This window comes from Nematolebias whitei, chromosome 12, assembly GCF_014905685.2.
Source record: "Nematolebias whitei isolate Nwh7 chromosome 12, NemWhi1, whole genome shotgun sequence".
Classification (NCBI taxonomy): Eukaryota; Metazoa; Chordata; class Actinopteri; order Cyprinodontiformes; family Rivulidae; genus Nematolebias; species Nematolebias whitei.
Window position 1 is genome coordinate 22,858,960 of NC_056509.1, and position 17,547 is coordinate 22,876,506.

Here is a 17,547-nt window from a genome sequence, read left to right on the forward strand (position 1 = left end):
ATGTATGTATGTATGTATGTATGTATGTATGTATGTATGTATGTATGAATAATACATTTAATCAATATGCATATATTACTGAAGACTTGAAGACAATTTTCAGTCAGGTCATCTGGACAGTTTCTTTTTTTTTTTTTTTTGGTGCTGAAACGTTTTACCTTCCATCCAGAAGGCTTCATCAGTCAAGGAAACACACAATACAAAACTGAATCTTCCCCCAACAGCTTACTCCAAAATGGAACAAACATGTTGGTGCTAAGATGGTCTATTTGGCACGCCTCCTCCTCCGGTGCCGATAAAACATGAATCACCTTGGGTTTAAAATATACTGTAGCGTGTTTCGTAGTTAGACTGTTCCAGTGGCATTTCTATATTCATGTTCCTACAGCAGTTCTCTAGTTGAATGTTTACGAAAAGAGGGAGTGGAGAGTTTTTGTGGGGATCTCCCTGAGAGTTGTCTGTTCGGCGTGGCAGTGGCCTACAACAGCTATCCAAATAAAAATGTTCTGACTTTGACGAGAGTCATTTGTGATATAAATTACAACGCAAAGACAGAGAAGGCGTTACAATACAAAGAAATGAGTTGAGAATCACTTAATTTGGTTTATTTTCTTCTTCCCTCAACTTATTCAGTTTTCTCAAGTTTTGCAATTTTGAGTGTTACACTGTGTTCATGTTTTCTAGATGTTTTATAAATAAAATTAAAACTAGTGTTAAGTCATATTAACAGTTACTAAGGCAGAAGATTCAACTTTTTTAATGTATTTTCTGTGACATTTTATTAATCTGAACAGACTGTTCATATATTTAAAAAAAACCTGGAAAACAAGGGAGAGATTTAAAATGCAGTATATTTAATTGATTGTGACAGTTATTATTTTATGCTAAACACGTTCACAGCGCGGGCAGCATGGTGGCGCAACTGGTAGAGCTGCTGCCTCTCAGCGAGAAGGTCCCTGGTTCAAACCCCGGTCCAGGGGCCTTTCTGGGTGGAGTTTACATGTTCTCTCCGTGCATGCATGGGTTTTCTCCGGGTACTCCGGTTTCCTCCCACAGACCAAAAACATGCATGTTAGGCTGATTGGTAACTCTAAATTGTCCCTAGGTGTGAGTGAGAGAGTGAATGGTTGTTTGTCTCGTTTGTCTCTATGTGGCCCTGTGATGGACTTGCGACCTGTCCAGGGTGTACCCCGCCCCTCACACAGTGATTGCTGGACATGGGCACCAGCGACCCCCGTGACCCAAAATGGAATAAGCGGGTAAAGATAATGGATGGATGGATGGATGTTCACAGCGCCCCCGTGTGGACACTTTCTGTAATAGTCAAAAACAGCAGTCAAGTCAACTTTATTTAAAATGCATATTTAAAACTGCAGTTGTTAGCAAAGTGCTTAACAGTAAAAACCAATGGGGGTAATTTAATGACAAATAAAAAAATCTGAATATTAATTAAAAGCATCAAAAGAAAAACATAAAAACATAGAACAATAAAATACTAAATCAAATCACACTGCATTAAAAGCCAGAAAAAAACAGATGTGTTTTAAAAGAGATTTAAAAACAGGAAGTGAAGGGAGCCTGCATAATGTTGGGGGGCAGATTCTTCCAAAGTTTAGGGCCCATGACTGAAAAAGTCTGGTCTACTCTGAGCTTCAACCGGGTTTTTGGTACAACCAAAAGTAGATGATCGGATGATCTCGGGCCCAAGAAGGATAAGGTTGAAGTAGGTCAGAGAGATATGAGGGTGAAAGGCCATTTAGGCACTTAAACGGAGAATTTTAAAATCTATTCTGATAAGTACCAGGAGCCAGTGAAGGGAGGATAAAACTAGTGAGAGATGATCAAACCTACAAGTTCCTGTTAAGAGTTGAACTGCAGCATTTTGGACGAGCTGGAGACGTGAAATGGAGACCGGACTGACCCAAACTTAGAGCGCATTACAGTAGTGTTGTTGGGTTGTAATGAAAGTATGAACTATTTTTTTAAGGTCAGATCTGGTCAACACAGACTTAAGCTTAACTATCTGCCTTAACTAGAAGAAGCTTTTCTGCAGAACAGAGTTAATCTGGTTATTAAACTTAAAATCAGAGTCTAAAACCATCCCGAAATTTGTAACAGACTGTTTAGGATATGGCTCAAGAGAGTTAAGGTTTACAAGAACAGAGACAGCAGTAGAGCAGTTAAAGCCAATAACTTCAGTTTTCTGATCATTAAAAAAAAGCCATCCATGCGTTGATGTCATCAAGACATTTTAACAGAGGGTGAATGGAGCAAGAACTATTGGGTTTTAAGGGCAGATAAATCTGACAATCATCAGCATAGCAGTGAAAAGAAAGACCGTGTTTCCTCCGGATAGACCCCAAAGGGAGCAGATACAGTGAAAACAGAAGGGGTCCAAGAATCGAGCCCTGAGAAACCCGGCAGGAAAAAGACACTGAGGCAGATACACTATTACCAACATTAACACAAAAACTCCTGTCACTCAGATAAGAGTGGAACCATTGTAATGCTGCACCTGTAATCCCAGTGTTCTAACCTTGATATAAGGATACTGTGGTCAACAGTATCAAAAGCAGTGATAAGGTCCAGGAGTATAGGTATCACAAACCGACCAGAATCATTTGCTAAAAGAATGTCATTACAAACTCTTACTAAAGCTGTTTTGGTGCTGTGTAATTGTTTAAAATCAGACAAAAAGCTCTCAAAAGTTTCATTCTCATTCTAAAACTCATTTAATTGAATAAAAACTATTTTCTCCAAGATTTTAGAAAGAAAGGGAAGTTTTGAGATTGGTCTGAAATTTGAACAAGGTGAAGACTCAAGTCCAGGTTTTTTGATTAATGGATTTACTACTGTATGTTTAAAAACATTAGGGACCACACTTGTAGCAATACTGCTATTTATAATAGCAAGAATAGAGGGTCCAGTCGAGGGTAAAACGTCTTAAAAAAACGATGCAGGATTGGGGTCAGCAGGGGAACCTAAAGGTTTCATGTGACTAACAACATCATTTAAAAATGAGAGAGAAATGGGTTCAAACTGATTAAAGACTGCTGAGCAAGGGACAAAGACAGATGGGTCAGCTGTGGAGTGACGAATCAATGACCTAACTGACTCATCCTTATCAACAAAGTATCTGATAATATCATGTCTGCAGAGACCTCCATGCTAGCAGACTGAGGCATGGTTAAAATGAAGTTTGTGGTATTAAAAAGAACACAGGGATTATGACAATTTGAGGCAATAATTTGGGAGAAATATATATATATATATATATACATACTTGTGATTTAACAGTGCTCTGATAGTCTTCCAACGCGTTTTCAACATAATTAAAGAAACTTGCAGTTTCTCTTTCTTCCATTTGCACTCAGCTTTCCTGCTCTGACATATATTGGCAAAAGGTGTCTTGGGAAGCAGTATATGAAGAATGTGATATAAAAAAATGTATGCAAAATTTCATTTTGTTTTTGACAAATGTTTTCCTCTGATTTCTAAAGGTAAAGGAAGTTCTGTAAACTTTAGCAAACCATGGTTTACTGTAGAACTTAGGAAATCTGCTTTAAAGAAAAACAAGTTTAATAACCAAGATGGCCGCACTCCTGCAGCCACAGCTTCACAGGCTCCCGGTGCGATCACAGTTTTTAGGAGTTTTGAAATTGACTTCTTGCATGACTCTGCACGATTTATGCATGTGAATTATAGCTGAACCGAACTGATGAGAATAGGAACGGATTTGCCATGAAATATAGCAGAGATCAGCAACGAACTCAAAACTACACTTGGCAGAATGCAGATCTTAAAGTCATCTATCTGGAAGCTGCAGCAGAGACGCTCCAATGTGCAGAGGAGGAAGCGCTGCTCCCGGCTTAAGAAGCGTAGACGCCGGGCGGGGGTTATGTTGAGGCTACGTGCTAATGCTAAAGTTGGCAAGCTCCCGTTACCCTCTCTCTTTCTGTCGAAAGTCTGCTTGTTGGACAACAAGATGGATTTGCTTCGTCTGAGAGTAGGCGGCTCAGAGGAGATGATGAAGTGTGCGGCGCTTTGCCCCACGGAATCATGGATTACCAGCGACATGCCGGATTTAGCCTTCCAGCTGGATGACAGACTATTTTTTCAGAGCAGACTGCTGCAGCGAGCTAATGGGGAAATCGAGGGGAGGCGGAGTATTCATTTACGTGAGTAAAAGTTGGTCCACAAACTGTATGCTGGTAAAAAGCTCATGCTCCAAGGCTTTGGCGCAGCTAACAGTGAAATGTCAACCACATTATCTACCCCGTGAGTTCACAGTGGCTTTCTTAACAGCTGTTTACATAGCTCTGCATGCTAATGCTACAGACTCTCTGCAGGAGCTTCATGATCTTTTCAGCTCGCTGCAGAGCAAACACCCTGAGGCTCTTTAAATACAGTCTGGTGACTTTAATACCATGAATCTAAAAGACTGCCTGTCAAGTTTTTACTAGCATGTAGCCATACCAACATGGGGAAACAACACGATGGATTGTGTTTACACGAATGTAAGAGATGTAAACAAAGTTGAACCTCGCCTCCACCTAGGATTCTCTGATCACATCTCTATCTTCTTGACTCCTGCTTACCTGCTCCCACTGAGACGATCAGACTGGTACAAAAGAAAGTTAAATCTTGGATCCAGAACAGTGACCCCATACCTAAAGACTGTTTTGAACGAACAGACTGGGAGGTCTTCAGAGAAGCTGCTGAAAATGGGGGGGGGGGGGTGCGGGGCCTGGCTGGAACAATGCATATCCTCAGTTCTGGGATACATTAGTAAATGTACTGATGACATCACCACCATAAGATATGTTAAGAGTTACCTGAACAGAAAACCTTGGCTGAATGCAGAGGTCCGTACACTGCTGGAAGCCAGGAACACTGCGTTCAGGTCTGGAAACTCACAGGTGCTGAGAAGGACAAGGAAAGAGCTGGTTGCTGGTATTAAAAAGGCCAAGACCACATATGCACAGAGGATCAAGGGTCAATTCACCTCACTAGACCCACGGAGCATGTAGAGGATCATTAAGTGTATAATAGATTATAAAGGCAAGAGTGAACAATGCACTAAAGATCCATCACTGCCTGGTGCCCTCAACAAGTTCTATGCACGCTTTAAAGACCCGAACAGATCACCCAGCACCAGACTCACCTCACCACCGGATGAAGAGCATCTCAGCATGACCTCAGCAGAAGTAAGGAGTACCTTCAGGAGGATTAACCCTCACAAGGCAACCAGCCCAGACAACATCTCTGGGAAGGTGCCGATCAGCTCTGCGAGGTGCTTGTAGACATCTTTAACTCCTCACTTACCCTGGCAACAGTTCCCACCTGCCTGAAAACTGTCACCATCATCCCAGTCCCAAAGAACTCTACAGTAACTGGTCTGAATGAGTCAGTAGCCTTCACCCCAACAGTCACTAAATGCTTCTAAAAAATGGTCATGACCCACATCAAAACAACCATCAACATCAACGAGGACCCTCACCAGTATGCATATCGTGAGAACCGATCAACAGAGGATGCCATCTCCTCTGTGGTCCACGCTGCTCTCAACCACCTGGAGCAGAAGAACTCTTACATCCATATGCTTTTTGTGGACTTCACCTTTGCCTTCAACACCATGATCCCCCAAACCCTGATGGACAAACTATCCACACTAGGACTAAGCCCCTCCATTTGCAACTGGGTCCTAGACTTTTTAACAAACAGACCACAGTCAGTGAGGATCCACAACTTCTACTCCTCCACCATAACCCTCAGCACCGGCTCCCCTCAGGGATATGTGCTGAGCCCTCTCCTGTTCACTCTGCTCACGTATGATTGTGCAGCTACCCATCCAGGCTGTCACATTGTAAAGTTTGCAGATGATACAGCGGTGGTGGGATGCATCACAAACAATGATGAGTCCAGCTACAAACAGGTGGTGGAACACCTGGAGAGCTGGTGCAAAGAGAATAACCTTCACATCAATGTGAAGAAGACAAAGGAGATGATTGTGGACTTCAGAAGGAACAAACACACCTACACCCCCCTGGACATAAGAGGATCTTACTTGGTGGAAGTGGTCTCCTGCTACAAGTACTTGGGCGTACACCTGAATGACAACCTCAGCTGGAGCAACAACACCACCAGCCTGATCAAGAAAGCTCATCAGAGACTCTACTTCCTCAGACGGCTGAGGCGAGCTGGTCTGGGAGGCTCAGTCCTCACCTCCTTGTACAGGTGTGCAGTGGAGAGCATCCTGTGCTCCAGCATCAATGTGTGGCATGGAGGCTGCACAGCTGCAGAAAGAAAAGCTTTACAGAGAGTGGTGAAGGCTGCACAGAAGACTGTTGGAGTCAGTCTCCCCACCATCACAGACATCTACACCTCCAGATGCAGGAAGAGGGCAACCTGCATCATGAAGGACCCCACTCACCCAGCACACACATTTTTTGCCCCGCTCCCTCAGGAAGGAGGTTGAGGAGTGTTAAATGTAGAACCACTAGACTGAGGAACAGCTTCTACCCTGAAGCTGTTAGACTCATGAATCTCTAATCAGGATAATAACTGTGAAAAATCACATGATGTTGCTACTGATCTGTTTCAATGTTGATGTGTTTATTTGTGCTCATCTGCTCACACAAACTCATGTTCGGGCTGTTGTTCAACATATTGTTTTTATTGTTTTATGCTATTAGTGCTTAGCATATTTTTAGTTTATGTTTTTCTTAGTTCATATCTTAATTTTTTTTTACTGTTTTTCTTTTACATTTTATTGTTGGATATAACTGGGACCCTGTGTACACAATTTGTTCCACCACATGTGGTGCGAATGACAAATAAAGAAACTCTGACTCTGATAAAAGATATTTCCAAAACGCTACTCCTTTAAATTTTGCAACATACAAAAACCATAGTAATAATTACAATCATCTCATTAGAAATACTAAACAAAATTACTATAGTTATCTATTTACCCAATCATCAAATAATTCAAAATCTACATGTAATGTTTTTAAAGTACTACTCAACAAAAAAAATACATGTACTCCATCCCAGGCTACATTTCAGGATGGCACTTCAATTATAACAGATCCAAGACCAATTGCAAATAAATATAATAATTTTTAATAAATGTGGGACAATATCATACAAAGCATATTGATAATGTTTCTGATTCTCCTCCTAACTTCATAAATGAAGGATATCCCTCTTTAAATACATTTGATCTAATAAATCCTTTAGAAGTACTTGATGTCATTAAGAATCTTAAAAACTCTTCTGCTGGCCATGATGAATTTACAGCCTATCTTGTCAAAAAAGTCAGATCTCATTTAACCAAGAGTGAGGTGTACGTTTTGGTTGCCTGATTTTTAACGGAGACACTAGATTCAAAATCTTAACACAGGTCTCCTGATGCTGAGAGAGCAGCTCATGTGTACTAATACAAACACAGGGTCCAGAGTCAGCAACAGAGTTAGTTTTAAAATCAGTGGAGAATAGAGCAGCAGTGGAAGAGTTAAATATTCAACAATGCTTGGCTGGAACGGGAGATTTAGATTCACAAACAAAAGAGGTGTAGAATAAAACAAGTTTGTGGTCAGAAAAACAGTAGTCATTAATTCAACCTTTATTTATACAGGTTAATCCCATTGAGCCTCGAGGACTCATTTACAAGAGAGACCTGATTTAACAAAGAATGATGACAACAATGGACAACAACGACAACAATAGATTATCATAAAAGAGGCATACAGATTATATATATATATATATATATAAGTATAGTTAAGTATATATATAGTATAGCCAACTTTTAAATTAAAAACAGATAAACCATATGATACAGTGCCTTGAGAAAGTATTTGGCCCCCTGAACTTTTCAACTTTTTGCCACATTTCAGGCTTCAAACATAAAGATATAAAATTTTAATATTTTGTGAAGAATCAACAACAAGTGGGACACAATCGAGAAGTGGAATGAAATTTATTGGATGTGTTAAACTTTTTTAATGAATAAAAAACTGAAAAGTGGGGCGTGCAATATTATTCGGCCCCCTTGTGTTAATACTTTGTAGCGCCGCCTTTTGCTGCAGTTCCAGCTGCAAGTCTCTTGGGGTTTGTCTCTATCAGTTTTGAACATGGAGAGACTGAAATTCTTGCCCATTCTTTCTTGCAAAACAGCTCGAGCTCAGTGAGGTTGGATGGAGAACGTTTGTGAACAGCAGTCTTCAGCTCTTTCCACAGATTCTCGATTGGATTCAGGTCTGGAATTTGACTTGGCCATTCCAACACCTGGATACGTTTATTTGTGAACCATTCCATTGTAGATGTGTCTTTATGTTTTGGATCATTGTCTTGTTGGAAGATAAATCTCTGTCCCAGTCTCAGGTCTCTTGAAGACTCAAACAGGTTTTCTTCCAGAATGGTCCTGTATTTGGCCCCATCCATCTTCCCATCAATTCTGACCATCTTCCCTGTCCCTGCTGATGAAAAGCAGGCCCAAACCATGATGCTGACACCACCATGTAGTAGGGATGGTGTGTTCAGGGTGATGAGCTGTGCTGCTTTAACGCCAAACATATCGTTTTGCATTGTGGCCAAAGAGTTAGATTTTGGTTTCATGTGACCAGAGCACCTTCTTCCACATGTTTGGTGTCTCCCAGGTGCTTGTGTCAAACTTTAAACAACATTTTTTATGGATATCTTTGAGAAATGGCTTTCTTCTTGCCACGCTTCCATAAAGGCCAGATTTGTGCAGTGCACGACTGATTGTTGTCCTATGGACAGACTCTCCCACCTCAGCTGTAGATCTCTGCAGTTCATCCAGAGTGATCATGGGCCTCTTGGCTGCATCTCTGATCAGTCTTCTCTTTGTTCGAGATGAAAGTTTAGAGGGACAGCCGGGTCTTGGTAGATTTGCAGTGGTCTGATACTCCTTCCATTTCAATATGATTGCTTGCACAGTGCTCCTTGGGATGTTTAAAGCTTGGGAAATCTTTTTGTATCCAAATCCGGCTTTAAACTTCTCCACAACAGTATCTCGGACCTGCCTGGTGTGTTCCTTGGTCTTCATGATGCTCTCTGTGTTTGAACAGAACCCTGAGACCATCACAGAGCAGGTGCATTTATACAGAGACTTGATTACACACAGGTGGATTCTATTTATCATCATCAGTCATTTGGAACAACATTGGATCATTCATAGATCCTCACTGAACTTCTGGAGTGAGTTTGCTGCACTGAAAGTAAAGGGACCGAATAATATTGAACGCCCCACTTTTCAGTTTTTTATTTGTTAAAAAAGTTTGACACATCCAATAAATTTCATTCCACTTCACGATTGTGTCCCACTTGTTGTTGATTCTTCACAAAACATTAAAATTTTATATCTTTATGTTTGAAGCCTGAAATGTGGCAAAAGGTTGAAAAGTTCAAGGGGGCCGAATACTTTCGCAAGGCACTATAAAACTAAATCAAGTGTGTGGCCGTGCTGATGAGTGGGGCCCACAACACTCTGCACAAAGTTAAAAGTTGATAAGATTTAAAAATTCCTGAGCCAAAGGCTTTTAAGGGCAACAGACATGGATATTAAAATACCTCGCAATTAAAACTTGGTCATAGCATGAGCAATGCCCCAGTTAAGAAGTCAGAGAGTTCATTCATGAACTCTTTGTTGTATTTAGGTGGTCTGTAGATAACTGCGCACTGAACTGTATCGGAGTGGCCCAGCTTGAAAACAAGCTGTTCAAAATACGAATAAAAAGCTGGAACTTGGAGCAATCTGCAATTCCAATGTTTCTTAAAAACAGTCAATAATCTTCCACCTCTACCAGATGTTCTCAGCGCATTAAAAAGAGCAATCCAAAGGCAAAAAAATCCAGAAAGACACTGAACTCAGTAGTGCAGAGCCAGGTCTCTATCACAAACAGGGAGTCCAATCCACTGGAGCATACAAAGTAATATAAGATGAAAGTTTTATTAACCAGGTACCTGGCATTTAGCAGGGCCATTCGCATAGGAACCACAGCTAGGGGAGAAGGTGACCACGGAGCCCAAACCAGTGGTTTCAAGTTTAAAGAGTTCGACCCGCGCCTCCTAAGACCAGAAGCACAGCGACGGCAAGCGGGCCTGCTGTGAGAACCGAACCCCACCAACGGAACCAGGCTGGCAGACTGAATCCAAAAAGAAACTGTTGCGTAGTAGAGTATTTACTAAACTTGATCAGGTTTTTTGATTGGCATAATTGGATGAGATTCAAGTTTTACATTTTTTAACCAATCTGAATGGAAAAAAAAACATTATTATTATTATTATTATTATTATTATTATTAAACATTATTTTAAAAAAATGACCATTATATTTTAAATGTATGCAAGAATATACTGTGATGAAAATTTAAATTTATGAATCCAGTAAAACGTTTCTTTTGGCTGCTCCCTTCTTCAGGGGTCGCCATAGCGAGCAAACTTGCACAAAAGATTTGGCAATTGTTTTATGCTGGATGCCCTTCCTGATGCAACCTGCAATCAAACCCACAACCTCAGGATTACAAGACCATGGCACTGAACACGAAGCTACTGGAGCCCCCAATTTATTCATTTATCCAGTAGATATTCAAAAAAGAATAAAAGAAAACAAGTGAAAATGACTTTAGTATTTTATTAACAGAATTAGATTCTGGCTGAAGCAGGAACACATCCTAATCAAGACTTAGCTTATAAAGCTTTATCACAGCTTAGTGTTTGCACTTCCTGTTTTTCAAGGAGCAAACCACTCCACTCAGGTGTCCTCAGTGTCAAAGGTCTGTCCTGGAACGAGGGTGAAATCAAAGCTCTAAACCAGCTTTGCCATTACCAGCTGTGTTGGGGTTTGAGAAGCACTGCAATAAACAATCAGTCAGAAACCCTTTATTGACCAAGTATGCTCACACATACATGGAATTTGTTGTTGGTAGATGGTTACACTATCTATGTACATGTCATTCACACAATACAAGTCAAGGTGCAGAAAAATATAAGCAAAAGCAATAGGAATAAAGGGCGACAAAAGAAACCAACAAAACAGGTATACCATATACTATACCATATACTTTTCCAGCAAATAATCTGTTCAGGTGTTCATGACAGTGATGGCTGTGGGAAATAAACAGTTTCTGTGTTTTGTGCTTCTGGTTTTGGCAGATCTATAGTGCCTGCAAGAAGAAGTAATTTGAATAGGTGGTGACCAGGTTGAGAAGAGTCTAACAGTGTTTCTTGCCCTCCTCTTCACTCTTGAGGTGTAGAGGTCTGAAAAGTAAGTAGAGGAGCCCCACTGTTCTTTTCTGTAGTTCTCTGTTTTAGTGTTGCTGAGAGGCTGCACCAAACCAAACTGTGATAAATGTTCATGGTATTGATGTGTAGAAAATCAGCAGCTCTTGTGGCAGAACAAGTTTCCACAACTGCCACAAAAGTGTAGTATCTGCTGGGCCTTTTCGAGGGTGGTGCCAGTGTTGACTTCACATTTGAGATACTGGAAAAGAGCAGTTCCTCTGCTTCGGTAGGTCTCCACAGATGACACAAGACAGCTTGTTATTGTGAAGGGAGATTGTGTTGGAGAGTGTTTTTTGAAGTCCACCATCATAGCCACAGTTTTGAAGGTGTTTAAGCTAAAAGCTGATGGAGCTGCAGGAGTGCACAAAGTGGTCAACCTCCCTCCAAAACACAAACTTGTCCTCATTATCAATTTTCAGTCTGACTAAAGTAGTGTCGTCAGCAAATTTAATCATCTTAACAAGAGGGTCCACGGAGGTTCATTCGTTGTTATAGTGCAGGGGTGTCCAGTCATGGTCCAAAAGGGCCACTATTCTGCAAGTTTTAGACGTTTCTCTGGTCCAACTTGCCTGATTTGAATCAATGGATGATTAACAGGCTTCTGCAACACATGAAGAGTTAATTCAACCATTCAATCAGGTGTGTTAGAGAAGGGAAACAAGTAAAACATGGAGGATAGTGGCCCTCAAGGACTCCTGGTACAGAGGGAGGAGAACAGTGGAGACAGGCCACAACCCTGAGGAACCCCTGTGCTGATTGTCCTTACTCCAGACATGATATTGCTGCATCCTGCCTGTCAAGAAGCAGGTGACCCTTTGACAGACAGATGGAAATACTCTGTGCTAGGAGTGTTTGGTTAGAGGATCTGTGGATTGACTGCGCTGAATGCCAAGCTGGTCACAAACGGGATCCTTGTGTAAGTCCCTGGGTGGTCCAGATGTTACAAGATGAAGTGTATACCCCTGTATATGATGTTGTCCACTAGGTCACCAGTCAGTCTGACTTAAAATGAACGTCTCTGCCAATTGACCTTTGAAAAAAATACCAAAAGTAGATATAACTCAGTCTTTTTTCCAGATACAGCATCAAGCTAATCTTTGCTGTGGTAGTAGCTGAGAGTCATCCCCAACGTATACTCTGACCAGTACACATTACACAAGCCTTCAGAATCTCAGGGTCATTCTCGACCACCCCTGGCACCACCTGGGAGCTTTTTATTTACTACAGTGACCTCTGCCATGGTAATGAATTAGTCTTCTCCAAAGTCCTCAGACTCTAAACCTCCTCAAAGGTGGACATGATGTCCAGGCCAAGGAGGTCTTCAAAGTGCCCTTCCACCACATGACAATATTCCCCATAAAGATCAGCAGTTCCACACCCAAACCAAGGACACCCTGGGATGAGAAAATGTAAACAGAAACTAAAATCAATGATTTGCAAATCTCATACACCTATATTTTAAGCACAATGGAAAATAGTAAACATGTATGTCTTAAATGAAAAAAGTGCAACTTTTTTTATTTTAATGGCAGTAACACGGTCTTGAAATCTTTTGATGATATTCTGAACTTGATATTAAGTAGGAGTGATAATGTGGATGGAGAAATCACCCCATATATATATAAATTTTGTTTTAAGTCAAATTTCATTATTTAAATGGTGCAGTGAGTCTCACGCAACATAAAGTTCATGAGTGAGGAGCCCTCTGTAGAGGAGCTCCCTGAACACAGGACATTTAAACACAAAGTAGATTACATCCAACGCACATCACAACCTGCTGAAGCAACAAATGTCATCTCTTATCTAGCGAGGGAGTCAATACGTTATGACAGTCATCAATATCATGAGTTTATCAGTATGAGTGCATTACATAAACTGCGCATGTTGTCAACAATATTGCATGAGTTGTCAACTCCATGTGTGACTCTCAGAAAGTACTCAGCACTTTATCCTGATGCATGCTCAATAATCCAGGTAGAAAAATCTAAAAAAGTTAAATCTGGTCCTCTGGACATTCAAAAAAACAAAACAAAGCAAATCAATAAAAAAAATGTAGAAACGTTTCGTCTCTCATCCGAGAGACTTCCTCAGTCTGAGGAGCTGTATTCAGCTCAGTCTCTTAAATAGCACCGTCTCAGAGTGGATCAACCAGTTTTGCTGCTGACAACCAAAACCAGCTGATCACATGCTCAAGAAGGACCATCAGCATAACAATGGACCATTAGCACACTGATGGCTGTTTACTGTTCAGAGAGGGCTGAGTGATACTAGCAATCACAGCATTGTAAGAGGGGGACAGTTGAACCCGGAGGCCTCCACCCCTGTTTAACGATGGACAATTTCTTTTCACAAAGATGGCCTCCTTTACTCCTCTCTCAAACCATCGTTCCTCTCTGTCCAGGATGTGAACATCTTCATCCCTGAAAGCGTGACCGCTGGCCTGGCCTGATGATGTTGATCTTCTGTGCTGGTCCATCCTTTTGGCCAGTGGCTGTTTAGTTTCCCCGATGTAAGACTGATCACAGCCCTCCTGACACTGAACAGCATACACAACATTGCTCTGTTAGTGCCGGGGGACTGGATCTTTGGGATGAACCAGTCTTTGCCGTAATGTATTTTGGGGTTTAAAAGCCACTGGGACGTTATGTTTAGAAAATAAACGTCTCAGTTTCTCTGATACCCCCTCAACATATGGCATGACCACTGGTCTGGGTCTGGGTTCCTCCTTTTCACCTGTTGGCTGACTGGAGTCCTGTTTGGGTTTCTTCTCTGCTTTCAGGAAGGCCCAGTTAGAATATCCACATTAGAGCCTGTCTTGTGTGGGATTTCTCCTTCTGCCTGGTTCCTGAGCTAGTGGGGATGCTGTCTGCTCTGTGATACAGAGTCCTGATGACTCCTAACTTGTGCTCCAAAGGGTGATGGGAGTCAAACTGCAAATACTGGTCTGTGTGGGTGGGTTTGCGGTACACCTCAGTTTGCAAATGTCCTCTATCAGAGACTGAGACCTCACAGTCCAAGAAAGCCAACCTGCCATTTTTTACATCTTCTCTTGTGAACTTGATGTATTTATCCACAGAGTTGATGTGGTCAGTAAAATGTTGGACTTCCTGAGATTTGATTTTAACCCAGGTGTCGTCAACATACCTGAACCAATGACTTGGTGGTGTCCCTGAAAAGGACGTCAAGGCTCTCTTTTCTACCTCCTCCATGTACAGGTTGGCAACAATAGGAGAAACTGGAGACCCCATAGCACACCCATGTTTTTGCCTATAATACTGACCCCCATTTAGTAGCCTAAATTTTCTGCATTTTTCTGCAGACAAGATTGAGGTTTTAGTTTTTGGACCTGAGCATCTTAGGAATTAATTTTTCATTTGTTCTCCCTCCTTGGATGGCATTAATCTGTCCTCCAGCCATAATGTTAAAAATCTTGGTGTTATGTTTGATCAGGACATGTTTTTTTTTATCCCCCACATTAAAAACATTACAAGAACTGCTTTCTTCCACCTGCTTAATATCGCTAAATTTAGAAACATCTAAAAATTATGCCGAAAAACTGGTTCATGCATTTGTCACGTCTTGACTGGACTATTGCAATGGTTTATTATCTGGGTGTCCAAATACTTCTTTACAAAGTCTTCAGTTGATCCAAAATGATGCTGTCAGAGTCTTAACTGGAGTTAGTAGGAGAGATCATATCTCTCCAGTTATAGCTTCTCTTCATTGGCTCCTTATCCATTCCCGAATTTAATCCAAAATCTTACTTCTAACCTACAAAGCTCTCAACAACCTAGCTCCATCTTATATTTGAGATCTTATTGTTCAATATTTTCCTAACAGAGCACTTCACTCTCAGACTACAGGTTTACTAGCCGTCCCTAGAGTTTCCAAAAGCAAAATGGGAGGAAGATCTTTCAGTTATCAGTCTCCTCTCTTGTGGAACCAACTTCCAGTTTCTGTCCGTGAGGCTGACACATTGTCCAGTTTTAAGACTGGGCTTAAGACTGTCCTTTTTGATAAATCCTATAGTTAGGGTTGACTCGTTATGCTGCCATAGGCTTAGACTCAATAGTCTCTCTAATTTTTCATGTGTCTGGGAAAACACACAAGCTCCCTGTGCACTGAGGACCACTGTGAGCAACACCAGATGTGCACAATGTGGCCACACCAGTATCACACCTGTTCAAAACCTGGGATCATAGCAAGTTACATGGCTTATTAAAAGAATCAAAAACAGCAGTAATTTCCATTTGTTTACTTTTAATATAAGTGATTTGGCCCACTTAAATCGAAAAAGACAATTATCTTGTTTTTCAAGAAATGAACAACATATGCTATATGTGAGAGTCCTGCTTTGGCCATGGGAAGAGTCCGGCTTTGTTCTGGGTGAGAGTCCTGCTCTGGAAGATGGTTAGCAACATGGTGGCCATTGGCTTCAGAAGCATATTTGTAACGTGTGTGTGCTTTTTATGGGGGTGGGGGGGGGGGGGTCTGGGTGTCCTCCCCAAGAATTTTTTTAATAAAGTAGATGCCATTTCCTGCATTCTGGTGTATTTTAACAGGTTGTTTAACATCTAGTTTTACCTACACAAGTAAACACTTGATTCAATAACTATTTTAGAGTTAATGGCACAACAAGAAGTAACCTCACCAACTGTTCTCCTTGTGTGAATAGAGCATGCTCCGCTTCTCTCACACATCCTAGTCACAGTCTAAGAAACAAACCACTGTTCCTCCTCTGGACATGTCCAAACCATCTCAGTCTGGCCTCCCTAACTTTATCTCCCACTTGTTCAACCTGTGCTGTACCTCTGATGATCTCATTCCCAATCTTATCCATCCTTGTCACTTCTAAGGAGAACCTCAATATCTTCATTTCTGCCACTTCCAGTTCTTTCTCCTGTCTTTTTGTCAATTCCACTGTCTCCAGACCATACAACATAGCTGGTCTCACCACTGTCTTATAAACTTTTCCTTTGACCATCCAGATATTCACCGAACACTACTGTTTGCTAACACATAGCATGATAAAAATGGCTACAAGTCCTGGGATTAGCTTACTTACTGCCTTTCTTTGATGTTGTACAACTTTAAACTTCTGTGATAAATCCACAACACGAAATATTATTCCTCAGTATGTGATGAAATATACAGTATAAAGCTTGGAAAAGCGGTAGAAGCCAATGTTGCTCGTAGCTACTTGGCTTCTTCGCACATCAGCGCTGAAACTCCAGAAGACGCTGATTGGCTGGAATGAAAGTTGGCCTGTGATTTCACTGGTTGAAATTTGTACCTCTTCGTAAACTTCTGTTGTCGCTACACAAATCACATGACACAGCTGTTTTGACCGGGTGTGGGATTTTTTAATCACAATCTACCATCAGGAGTGTTGACCCAAGCGCAGGAAGATGACAAGGAGGCTCGAGGTAAAAAGATCAAAATATTTATTCTCAAAAAACAAAATCAAAAGGCTGACAGGGCAGCCACTTACTGGTACAGAGAACAGATCAGGGCAGACAGGATGGGAGGCAGACCAAGACGCCATTGAAGGACAAGCCGGAGACAAAGACAAGACAGAAGAGAGCTGAATATATATATATACACACACTGATTAGGACGACAGCCACCTGTAGTGATTAACATGACACAGGTGAGACATGGACTGAACACAAGGAGGGAAAACAGAGAGCTGAATCAGAAAACATGAGGAAACAGACAGAGATGGGACAAAAACCCCGAAACCCTACAGTTTTTCCTTCCTCCAATCTGAACGTATTTTTCATGCGCTACATACGAACAGATTGTAGAGACCGCTGCTCTCAGGCTGACAGTTTATTGTAAAGCGGGAGATAACCAGATATTTTGCTCGGTTAATCCAGCCTTGTGGCCTTCGCAACTGTGCAGCATAGACTTTCTTGTGCGCAGAGAATGTGCGAGCAGTGCACGATTGTGCAGGTGTGCAGCTAAGAGGGAACATTGCTAGACAACTAGAGGACAAATTGACCTCATTCCTTAAATGAATTGTTAAAATTGAATAGTTTTCATTTGATACTATTTCTATCTTAACATGTGATATTTGACCTGCCATTGTGTATCTGTTCCTCTTTTCTGTTCATCTCAAACCCAGCTGGTCGAAGCAGATGGCCGCTTGTCCTGAGTCTGGTTCTGCTAAAGGTTTCTTCCTCATGAGGGAGTTTTTTCTTTCCACTGTCGCCTTCATGTTTGCTCAAGATGAGA